Raw genomic sequence first — 10,638 nt, 5'->3', positions numbered from 1 at the left:
GCTTTTGATGATGTAAGGTTGGGCATTCAGACCTTGCTTCACCTGCTTTTCACCAAATATAGTCGGACATTCACACCTTCTTGCAGCCGAACACTTCCGCTTTTAGTGTTTTATGAGGCATTCACATATTTTTTTTCACCGTATTTTATAGATTATGGTTGGAAATTCTCACCCACTCTCATCCGAAGACCTCTCCTCCCGCTTTTGTTAATATATAGTCGGGCATTCGAACCTTTTCTTACCCGCTTTTTACAAATTATGGTCGAACATTCACACCTACTTGCAGCTGAATACTTCCGCTCCACCTTTTTGGTATGTATGGTTGGCATTTGCACCTCTTTTTATACTGATTGCTGAAGATTAAGTTGTTCTTTCTCAAACTACAATTTTTTTTTAATTGTTGAAACTTGATTTGAAGTGGATAAATAAGGAGGACAAACAGTTTTAAGTCAGGCTGATAGAAGGAATTAATTTTATAGCAAATTCTGTATTTCGTCATATGTCGAGAGATGCTTATTGCTGAAGAAGTTCTTTCTCATTCTACAAAGTACAACGTTGTTTATCGTTGAAACTTGATTAGACATGAATAAATATGAAGGACAAAGCAGTCTTAACTTGGTTTGAGTTAATGAATTCGTTTTATAGGAGAATCCGAATTCGTGCATAACTCATAAAATAGAGCTTATTTTCGGATTCCTGAAGAATGAGTCTGGTTCTTTCTCATAATACAAAGTTTGTGTTTTATTGTTGAAACTTCATCAGAAGTGAAGAAATAAATGAATGCCTATCAACAAATGTGGAATCTAAACTCTAGTGCTTCCTCTAAAATAATTTCCTTTCTCAATTTAGAAATGTGTGTGTGTAAGTCACAACACCCGTGACACCAAAACGGCTTTCTTTTCTCTACACTCTGCACTATGAGCACACACACCAAATCAGAAAGGCTTTTTTCTCTCTTTTCTACATTATGGACTGTGGGGACACAAAACCGCTCTCTCTCTTTTTTTTTTTTTATCGTGTGCCAGGGCGTTGTCTCACGTATTAGATTATGCTTAAGATACGAATGGGTTTATCAGTCACATCAGAATCCATACATACTGATCCTCCCGTAATAAAATGGTCGGATCTTATCAAACACACTTTGTTTCTTGTGACAATCAAGTCAGCGAAACAGTGTATACACGTCAAGACACTGAATCAAGTTTGCCACAAGAACTCATAAGTTTGGCAGTATTGCTCTGCCGTCAGCAATCATACACCCATTTTATTTTCGTGAGACATGTGCAAGCACCTGTTCATCTACTGTTCTATCACTATGAATTAGTGATCTTTTATCAATAAGGATACTTCTACAACTACTATCAAAGTATGTCCAGACTTCTTATGTTGTCAGTTGCTATATATGAATAAGTGGGTAGCTACTGACAAGCATTAAGCATGTCACACAGCCCAAACATATAACATTTCAGGACACACCACACAGTTAACAACCACAGTGAAGCGTGTCAAAGCCCAAACATGTAACATTCAACAGGACACTTACACAACACATTCAAATCAAACAGTCAGACAACATACAAGAACATATACCCCAGCCGGCATTGCTCCCTGCCTATTTTCGTACAGCACACTATGTGTGCGCACACCTTTATTCACAAACTCTTCAACTTATACTCTTTTACCGAAGCTGCTACAGCTCGATTGGCCGAATACCCTTTGATCCTATTTCGGTGAATTTGACATCTGCCTTACATATAACAGATTAGCGGTTTAGCAGTTTTAATTTAGTTTGAGTGAAGGAATTCATTTTATAGCAAAATCCGAAATCGTGAAGAACTCATGAAAGTAAGCTTATTCTCGGATTCCTGAAACTTTAGATTTGCTCTTTCTTTACTGCAAAGTACAACGTTGTTTTTTTTGTTTAAATCTTTCTAGACATGGTAAATATTAAGGACAAAGCAGTTTTCACATAGTTTGAGTGAAGGAATTCATTTTATAGATAAAATCCCAAGAGTCTGCTGAGAAAAGAGAGTGAATGCGAAGTAGACTTTAACACGGCTATGGGAGCAAGCCGAGTGTGGGCTAACCGGGAGAATTGCTTGAAAGAAACGCGACACCGAATGAGCGATCAGAACAAAGCCTCAATACGGGATTCTCGTGGTGTTTTTGTTGCTGCCTTGTCTTTTGCACAGAGTAAAAGACAAGGCAGCCATCGAATAGGGCCCAATTGTTCCTAGTTGGTCAGCCGAGGAGCAAGGGGGGGGGGAGGCAAGCGTCTCAACCAAGCAAAGCTCACCATGGGGAAGGTGGCTATGCCAACTAGCCCGATGCCCTGCTCCCGCAGTGACGGATAATCGTACTCTGGTTTCTCTTCATAACGTACAAGTCTTTCGCCTTTTACTAAAGATTTCTGTGGAGAGCAGCACTAATGAGTTGTTTCTATTTTTGTCAGGCTTTACCTTTGCGGGTGAAGCCCTTTCTGTCTGTGCAAAAGAAATCTTCTTACTGTGCAGAGTGACTTCTCTGAGTAGAGTCGCCTTACTTGTTGCGACTGTGCCGATGTTCGAAGCTGGACTGCAAAGTTGTTGCTTGAATGGTGCTTGCTGGAGCGTGCGGGAGTGCAAAGTTATACCATTTAAAAGGGCTGAAGAGTGCTCAGTGCAGTGGGTGGGCGACACTCTGGCCACCTTGAAAACCGAGGTTACATCCACTACCAGGGGCAGCCCAAGTTCTGCCGCAAGTGTGGTGAGCATGGGCACCTGGTTGAGGCTTGTACCAAGGTGTTGTGTGGGAAGAGCAGAGAAATTGGGCAAACTTTTGGAGAGTGTCCAAATGGCAGGAAATGTAATCTCTGTGGAGAATTAAATCACCTCTTCAGAGATTGCCCTAAATCTTTTGCCAACAAATTAAAGACGGTAAAGCCACAGTCAAGCCAACAAAGAGAAGGACCAAAGGTGGCAGTTGGTGAACAAAGTGAAGAGGTTGACCCAATAAATTCAAACTTCCCGCCAAAAGCTTGGATTGGAAGTGAGGAGCAAAAAGGGGAGGGGCCTGTAGAGGCCTCACCACTCAGTGTTGAAGTTTGTGAGAATTCACAGGCAGAGGGTGGAGCTACGCTAAATGAGGAGGAAGAGCAGACAGGTGAGTCTAGTGAAGATACTCACCTCCCCGAAGGTCAACAGCCGAAGAGGACGGCATCTGAGCCTCTGATTCCCCAGTGGTATCAGAGAAGAGGGGAAGGGTTAGGTCCCTTTCAGACAGTTCTTCAGTGGAAGAACCTAGAGTCTTCCCCTCCGACTCACCAAATGAGGTCTCCTTTTTAACTTCAGCTCTGCAATCAACCCCCAGGGACTCAAAGTTAAATGCAACATTGCGTCAGAGGCCAACACCGAGAGTCCGAAAAGGAAATATAGATCACCCTACTCACTTTTCACCTAAAGAAATGAAGGAAGAGCTAGTTTCCCAAGAAATAACCTGTGTGTAATTTGTTTTGATAACTTAGAAAAACGAAAATGACATACCTACTTTCCTTTATGCTTTTAATGGTTCTCACCTTCTCAACACTAAATGTGAGAAGTGTGAAATCAAAGACAAGAGCCCAGAGTATTTTATCCTTCTTAGACTCCATAAAATCAGATGTGTTTTTAATACAAGAATGTGGACTACCTTTTTTAAAAAACCATAGACAATGGGAGGAAATGTGGCCCCATTTATCGATATGGAGTGGCTCAAATCAAAATAAAAATGATGGTGTGGCCATTCTAATTAAAAATCCGCATGTTCTGGTGAAAGGCAGCACAGTGGTGAGAGACGGACGGGCACTTTTAGCACACTTGAATTTTATGGGGCAAGACTTTAACCTCTTAAATATTTATGGTTTCAATGGAAAAAATGAAAGGTATGACCTTTTAGAAGATATACAGCTTTACATGCTAGGGCAAGTACCTTTAGTTGTAGGAGGGGATTTTAACTGTATCTTGAGCAGGAAAGATAGAAAAAGAGCAGGGGTAGATTTTAAAGTGGATAAGACTTCGATTTTACTTCAGGGCATATGCAGGGATTTTAAGCTTACTGACTGTTTTAAAACCATGCATCCCAGAGAGGAGGGCTTCACCTGGTTTAGTCATGATGGCACCAGAGCCTCTCGCATTGATTATTTCTTTACTAGAGATTGCCCACCCACTGATGTTAGATTAACCCCTGTTTTCTTTTCAGACTCTCCTGCACCCTTTCACCCCCTTCTGGTGTGACGGTAGGAAGTGGTCTGTGGAAACTCAACTGTTCCCTGTTGGAGGATGAAATCATAGTCAGTCAGTACAGGGAATGTTATAAAGAGTGGCAAACCCTTCAAGACCTCTACGAAACACATGCACAATGGTGGGAAATGGTGAAGGAAACGACCCAGACTTTTTTTAAACAGCAAGGTAAACGTAAAAAAAGGAAAGAGAATAGATGTATGATGGGACTACATAAACGCTTACAGCGCTACTTTAAACTAAATCAGTGTGGCATAGACTTTAAAGAAGAAATCAAAGATGTCAAAAAGGAAATGTCAGTTTTAGCAGAAATAAAGAGTAAAGGAATTTTTGTAAGAAGCAGGGAGCAGGAAATTGAGGAAGGTGAAAAAGAAAGAAAGTTATAAATAAAAGGAGTGTATTCAAAATCTAAAAAGAGAAGATGGGTTTTTAACAAAATCCACACAAGAGATGATTGAAACTGTACATACCTTTTATAGTAACATGTACAAAGAGAAACCAGTGCACTTGGAAACATCGGCAGAAATCTTAAAATTCGTTGACAAAACCGTAAAAGAGAATGCACACTTGACACAGAATTTTACTGCTTTAGAGTTAAAAAAATGCCTAACAGGTTTTAAGAGAAGTCGAGCTCCGGGTTTAGACGGGCTTCCTGCAGAATTCTATCTGACCTATTGGGACCTTTTATCATCAGACATTTTAGATGTTTTTAAAGATTTTGAAAAACACGACGGACTGCCTGACAGTTTTAGAGTGGGAATAGTGACTCTACTTTATAAAAAAAATGATAAGACTGACCTAAAGAATTGGAGGCCCATCACACTTTTAAACTTTGACTGTAAACTTTTTAGCAAGGTTTTAGCGACACGGATGTCCTCTGTTTTAGAGGAGGTAATTCACCCAGATCAAGCTTGTGCCATCTCAGGGAGACAACTCACCGACAGCCTCGTACTGATTCGAGACATCATTGATTACGCTAGAGACAGAAACACCCGGCTTGTCATCTTAAATTTAGACTTTGAAAAAGCATTTGATCGGGTCTCGCATCAATATCTCTTTCAGGTGTTGCAGCCATCGAAAAGGGCCCGATTGTTCCTACTTGGTGAGCTTTGCTTGGTTGAGACGCTTGCCCCCCCCCCTGCTCCTCGGCTGACCAAGTAGAAACAATCTATTCGATGGCTGCCTTGTCTTTTACTCTGTGCAAAAGACAAGGCAGCCACAAACACCACGGGAACACCGTATTGAGGCTTTGTTCTGACCACTCATTCGGTGTCGCGTTTCTTTCAAGCAATTCTCCCGGTTAGCCCACACTCGGCTTGCTCCCATAGCCGTGTTAAAGTCCACTTCGCATTCACTCTCTTTTCTCAGCAGATTAAAAGAAAGTTTCATCTTGGGCTCCCTGAAACTTCCATCCTGCACCGCTGTTTGCTTTTTCACAAGAGCAGAGGAGAGCGCACCGTTCCCAGAGGCACTGCAGTACCGGGTCGAGGCTTGGAGTGAACGGAGCAAGCTTCTTTTTCAACTCCTATTCTTAAAAATCCATTTAATATGTTGTCCTCGTATAGAGGACATATTAAACTGATAAGAACAGATACTACACTTGATCTTAGCCAAAAGGCCGAGAAGCGATAACTGTCCACTGTTTCAGGTCCGAGGGCCCTTGCTGGCACAATGCGCACTTGTAGCAGTGTTCTTTTTATGGCCATAGGTGGCCAGAATGTCACGTTGCACCTCCGCCCACCCGCTGCACTGAGCACTCTTCAGCCCTTTTAAATGGTATAACTTTGCACTCCCGCATGCTCCAGCAAGCACCATTCAAGCAAGAACTTTGCAGTCCAGCTTCGAACATCGGCACAGTCGCAACAAGTAAGGCGACTCTACTCAGAGAAGTCACTCTGCAAAGTAGCAAGATTTCTTTTGCACAGACAGAAAGGGCTTCACCCCCAAAGGTAAAGCCTGCCAAAAATAGAAACAACTCATTAGTGCTGCTCTCCACGAAAGTCTTTAGTAAAAGGCGAAAGACTTGTATGTTATGAAGAGAAACCAGAGTACGATTATCCGTCACTGCGGGAGCAGGGCATCAGGCTAGTTGCCATAGCCACCTTCCCCATGGTGAGCGTTGCTTGGTTGAAACGCTTGCCCCTGTGCAATCGACAAGGCAGCAACAAAAACACCACGGGAACACCGTATTGAGGCTTTGTTCTGACCGCTCATTCGGTGTCGCGTTTCTTTCAAGCAATTCTCCCGGTTAGCCGACACTCGGCTCGCTCCCATAGCCGTGTTAAAGTCTACTTCGCATTCACTCTCTTATCTCTGCAGACTCTTGGGATTTTATCTATAAAATGAATTCCTTCACTCAAACTATATTAAAACTGCTTTGTCGTTCATATTTACCATGTCTAGAAAGATTTAAACAAAAAAAACAACGTTGTACTTTGCAGTAAAAGAAAGAGCAAATCTAAAGTTTCAGGAATCCGAGAATAAGCTTACTTTCATGAGTGCTTCACGATTTCGGATTTTGCTATAAAATGAATTCCTTCACTCAAACTAAATTAAAACTGCTAAACCGCTAATCTGTTACATGTAAGGCAGATGTCAAATTCACCAAAATAGGATCTAAGGGTATTCGGCCAATCGAGCTGTAGCAGCTTCGGTAAAAGAGTATAAGTTGAAGAGTTTGTGAATAAAGGTGTGCGCACACATAGTGAGCTGTAGGAAAATAGGCAGGGAGCAATGCCGGCTGGGGTATATGTTCTTGTATGTTGTCTGACTGTTTGATTTGAATGTGTTGTGTAAGTGTCCTGTTGAATGTTTGGGCTTTGACACTTCACTGTGGTTGTTAACTGTGTGGTGTGTCCTGAAATGTTATATGTTTGGGCTGTGTGACATGCTTAATGCTTGTCAGTAGCTACCCACTTATTCATATATAGCAACTGACAACATAAGAAGTCTGGACATACTTTGATAGTAGTTGTAGAAGTATCCTTATTGATAATAGATAAACTAATTCATAGTGATAGAACAGTAGATGAACAGGTGCCTGCACATGTCTCACGAAAATAAAATGGGTGTATGATTGCTGAGGGCAGAGCAATACTGCCAAACTTATGAGTTCTTGTGGCAAACTTGATTCAGTGTCTTGACGTGTATACGCTGTTTCGCTGACTTGATTGTCACAAGAAACAAAGTGTGTTTGATAAGATCCGACCATTTTATTACGGGAGGATCAGTATGTATGGATTCTGATGTGACTGATAAACCCATTCGTATCTTAAGCATAATCTAATACGTGAGACAACGCCCTGACACACAATCAAAAAAAAAAGAGAGAGCGGTTTTGTGTCCCCACAGTCCATAATGTAGAAAAGAGAGAAAAAAGCCTTTCTGATTTGGTGTGTGTGCTCATAGTGCAGAGTGTAGAGAAAAGAAAGCCGTTTTGGTGTCACGGGTGTTGTGACTTACACACACACATTTCTAAATTGAGAAAAGAAAGTATTTTAGAGGAAGCACTAGAGTTTAGATCCCACATTTGTTGATAGGCATTCATTTATTTCTTCACTTCTGATGAAGTTTCAACAATAAACAACAAACTTTGTATTATTAGAAAGAACCAGACTCATTCTTCAGGAATCCGAAAATAAGCACAAATTCGAATTCTCCTATAAAACGAATTAATTTACTCAAACCAAGTTAAGACTGCTTTGTCCTTCATATTTATTCATGTCTAATCAAGTTTCAACGATAAACAACGTTGTACTTTGTAGAATGAGAAAGAACTTCTTCAGCAATAAGCATCTCTCGACATATGACGAAATACAGATTTTGCTATAAAATTAATTTCTTCTATCAGCGTGACTTAAAACTGTTTGTCCTCCTTATTTATCCACTTCAAATCAAGTTTCAACAATTAAAAAAAAATTGTAGTTTGAGAAAGAACAACTTAATCTTCAGCAATCAGTATAAAAAGAGGGTAACAAAAGGTGCAAATGCCAACCATACATCACTAAAAGGTGGAGCGGAAGTATTCAGCTGCAAGTAGGTGTGAATGTTCGACCATAATTTGTAAAAAGTGGGTAAGAAAAGGTTCGAATGCCCGAGTAAATATTAACAAAAGCGGGAGGAGAGGTCTTCGGATGAGAGTGGGTGAGAATTTCCTACCATACAAGTATGGTGGAGAGGAAGCTGTGATTGGCCGACAATAGTAAAAAGCAGGTGAGAAAAGGTGCGAATGTCAAAACATACATGATCAAAACAGGGAGTTGAGGTGTTTGGCTGCAAGAAGGTGTGAATATCCACCCATAATTACTGAAAAATGGGTAAGAAAAGGTGCGAATGCCCAACCATACATCATCAAAAGCAGGAGTGGATGTGTTCGGCTACAAGAAGGTTTGAATGTTCAACCATAGTTTGTAAAAAGCGGGTAAGAACAGGTTTGTATGCCCGACTGTACACAATCAAAAGAGGGAGCGGAGTTGTTCAGCTACAAGAAGGTGTGAAAGTCCGACCATGGTTTGTAAAAAGCGGGTAAGAACAGGTTCGTATGCCCGAATATACACCATCAATTGCGGGAGCGGAGGTGTTCGGCTGTGAGTAGGTGTGAATCTCCAACCATAATTGCTGAAAAATGTGTTAGAAAAGGTAAGAATGCCGGTCCATACATCATCAAAAGCGGGAGAGGTGGTGTTCGGCTGCAAGTAGGTGTGAATGTCCAGCCATAATGACTCACAAATGGGTAAGAAAATGTAGTATTGCCAGACCATACATGATCAAAACAGGGAGCGGAGGTGGTTAAGCTGCAAGAAGGTGTTAATGTCCGACTAAAGTTTGTAAAAAGCGGGTAAGAAAAGGTGCGAATGCCCGACAATGTATGATCAAAAGAGGGAGCGGAGGTTTTCGGCTGAAAGAAGGTCTGAATGTCCAACCATAATTTGTAAAAACAGGGGAAGAAAAGGCTCGAAAGCCCGACTATACACCATCAAAAGCTGGAGCGGAGGTGTTCAGCTGCAAGAAGGTCTGAATGTCCATCAATAATTGCTAGAAAACATGAAAGAGAATTTTCGAATATCAAACCGCACATGATAATAAGCGGGAGAGGAGGTGTTCAGCTAAAAGAAGGTGTGAATGTCCACCCATAATCACTGAAAAATGGGTAAGAAAAGGTGCGAATTCCCAACCATACATCATCAAATGCACGAGTGGATGTGTTCGGCTACAAGAAGGTTTGAATGTCCGACCATAGTTTGTAAAAAGCGGGTAAGAAAAGGTTCGAATGCCCAAACATACACCATGAAAAGAGGGAGCGGAGGTGTTCCGCTGTAAGAAGGTGTGAATGTCCGACCATAGTTGGTAAAAAGCGGGTAAGAAAAGGTTAAAATACCCGACTGTACACAATCAATAGCGGGAGCGGAGTTGTTCGGCTACTAAAAGGTGTGAAAGTCCGACCATGGTTTTAAAAAGCGGGTAAGAAAAGGTTCGAATGCCCGAACATACACCATCAAAAGAGGGAGCGGAGGTGTTCCGCTGTAAGACGGTTTGAATGTCCGATCATAGTTGGTAAAAAGCGGGTAAGAAAAGGTTAAAATACCCGACTGTACACAATCAAAAGAGGGAGCGGAGTTGTTCAGCTAAGAGAAGGTGTGAAAGTCCGACCATGGTTTGTAAAAAGCGGGTAAGAAAAGGTTCGTATGCCCGAATATACACTATCAAAACCGGAAGCGTAGGTGTTCGGCTGCAAGAAGGTGTGAACGTCCGACCAAAGTTTGTGAAAAAGCAGTTAAGAAAAGGTTCGAATATCTAACCAAACATAATCAAAAGCGGGAGCAGAGCTGTTCGACTGCAAGTAGGTGTGAATGTCAGAGAATAATTTGCAAAAAGCTGATGAGAAAGGGTGAGAAATCCCGACTATACACCATCAAATGCGGTAGCGGAGTTGTTCGGCTGTGAGTAGGTGTGATTCTCCAACCATAATTGCTGAAAAATGTGTTAGAAAAGGTAAGAATGCCGGTCCATACATCATCAAAAGCGGGAGAGGTGGTGTTCGGCTGCAAGTAGGTGTGAATGTCCATTAATAATTGCTTTAAAACATGAAAGAAAATTTTCGAATATCAAACCTTACATGATCATTAGCGGGAGAGGAGGTGTTCAGCTGCAAGAAGGTGTGAATATCCACCCATAATTACTGAAAAATGGGTAGGAAAAGATGCGAATGTCCAACCATAAATCATCAAAAGCAGGAGTGGAGTTGTTCAGCTACAAGAAGGTATGAATGTCCGACCATAGTTTGTAAAAAGCGGGTAAGAAAAGGTTCGAATGCCCAAACATACACCATGAAAAGAGGGAGCGGAGGTGTTCCGCTGTAAGAAGGTGTGAATGTCCGACCATA

The 10,638-nt window shown here is 41.5% G+C and overlaps 3 non-coding genes across 3 annotated transcripts; 1 reads left to right on the top strand and 2 right to left on the bottom strand.

Annotated features, from left to right (window-relative positions):
- The first annotated feature begins 2,356 nt into the window (after positions 1-2,356).
- Positions 2,357-2,470, top strand: LOC140286182 (U5 spliceosomal RNA). Its single transcript, XR_011911061.1, has one exon. It is a non-coding gene; the product is annotated as a U5 spliceosomal RNA (small nuclear RNA).
- A 3,232-nt stretch (positions 2,471-5,702) lies between these two features.
- Positions 5,703-5,886, bottom strand: LOC140286162 (U2 spliceosomal RNA). The gene has a single exon (XR_011911043.1). It is a non-coding gene; the product is annotated as a U2 spliceosomal RNA (small nuclear RNA).
- A 308-nt stretch (positions 5,887-6,194) lies between these two features.
- On the bottom strand, positions 6,195-6,308 carry LOC140286171 (U5 spliceosomal RNA). Its single transcript, XR_011911051.1, has one exon. It is a non-coding gene; the product is annotated as a U5 spliceosomal RNA (small nuclear RNA).
- Between the last annotated feature and the right edge of the window lie 4,330 nt (positions 6,309-10,638).

This window comes from Leuresthes tenuis, unplaced genomic scaffold (genome assembly GCF_036924035.1).
Source record: "Leuresthes tenuis unplaced genomic scaffold, fLeuTen1.0.hap1 SCAF_75, whole genome shotgun sequence".
In the NCBI taxonomy this organism is placed as follows: Eukaryota; Metazoa; Chordata; class Actinopteri; order Atheriniformes; family Atherinopsidae; genus Leuresthes; species Leuresthes tenuis.
This window is presented reverse-complemented; position numbering and strand designations above follow the sequence as displayed.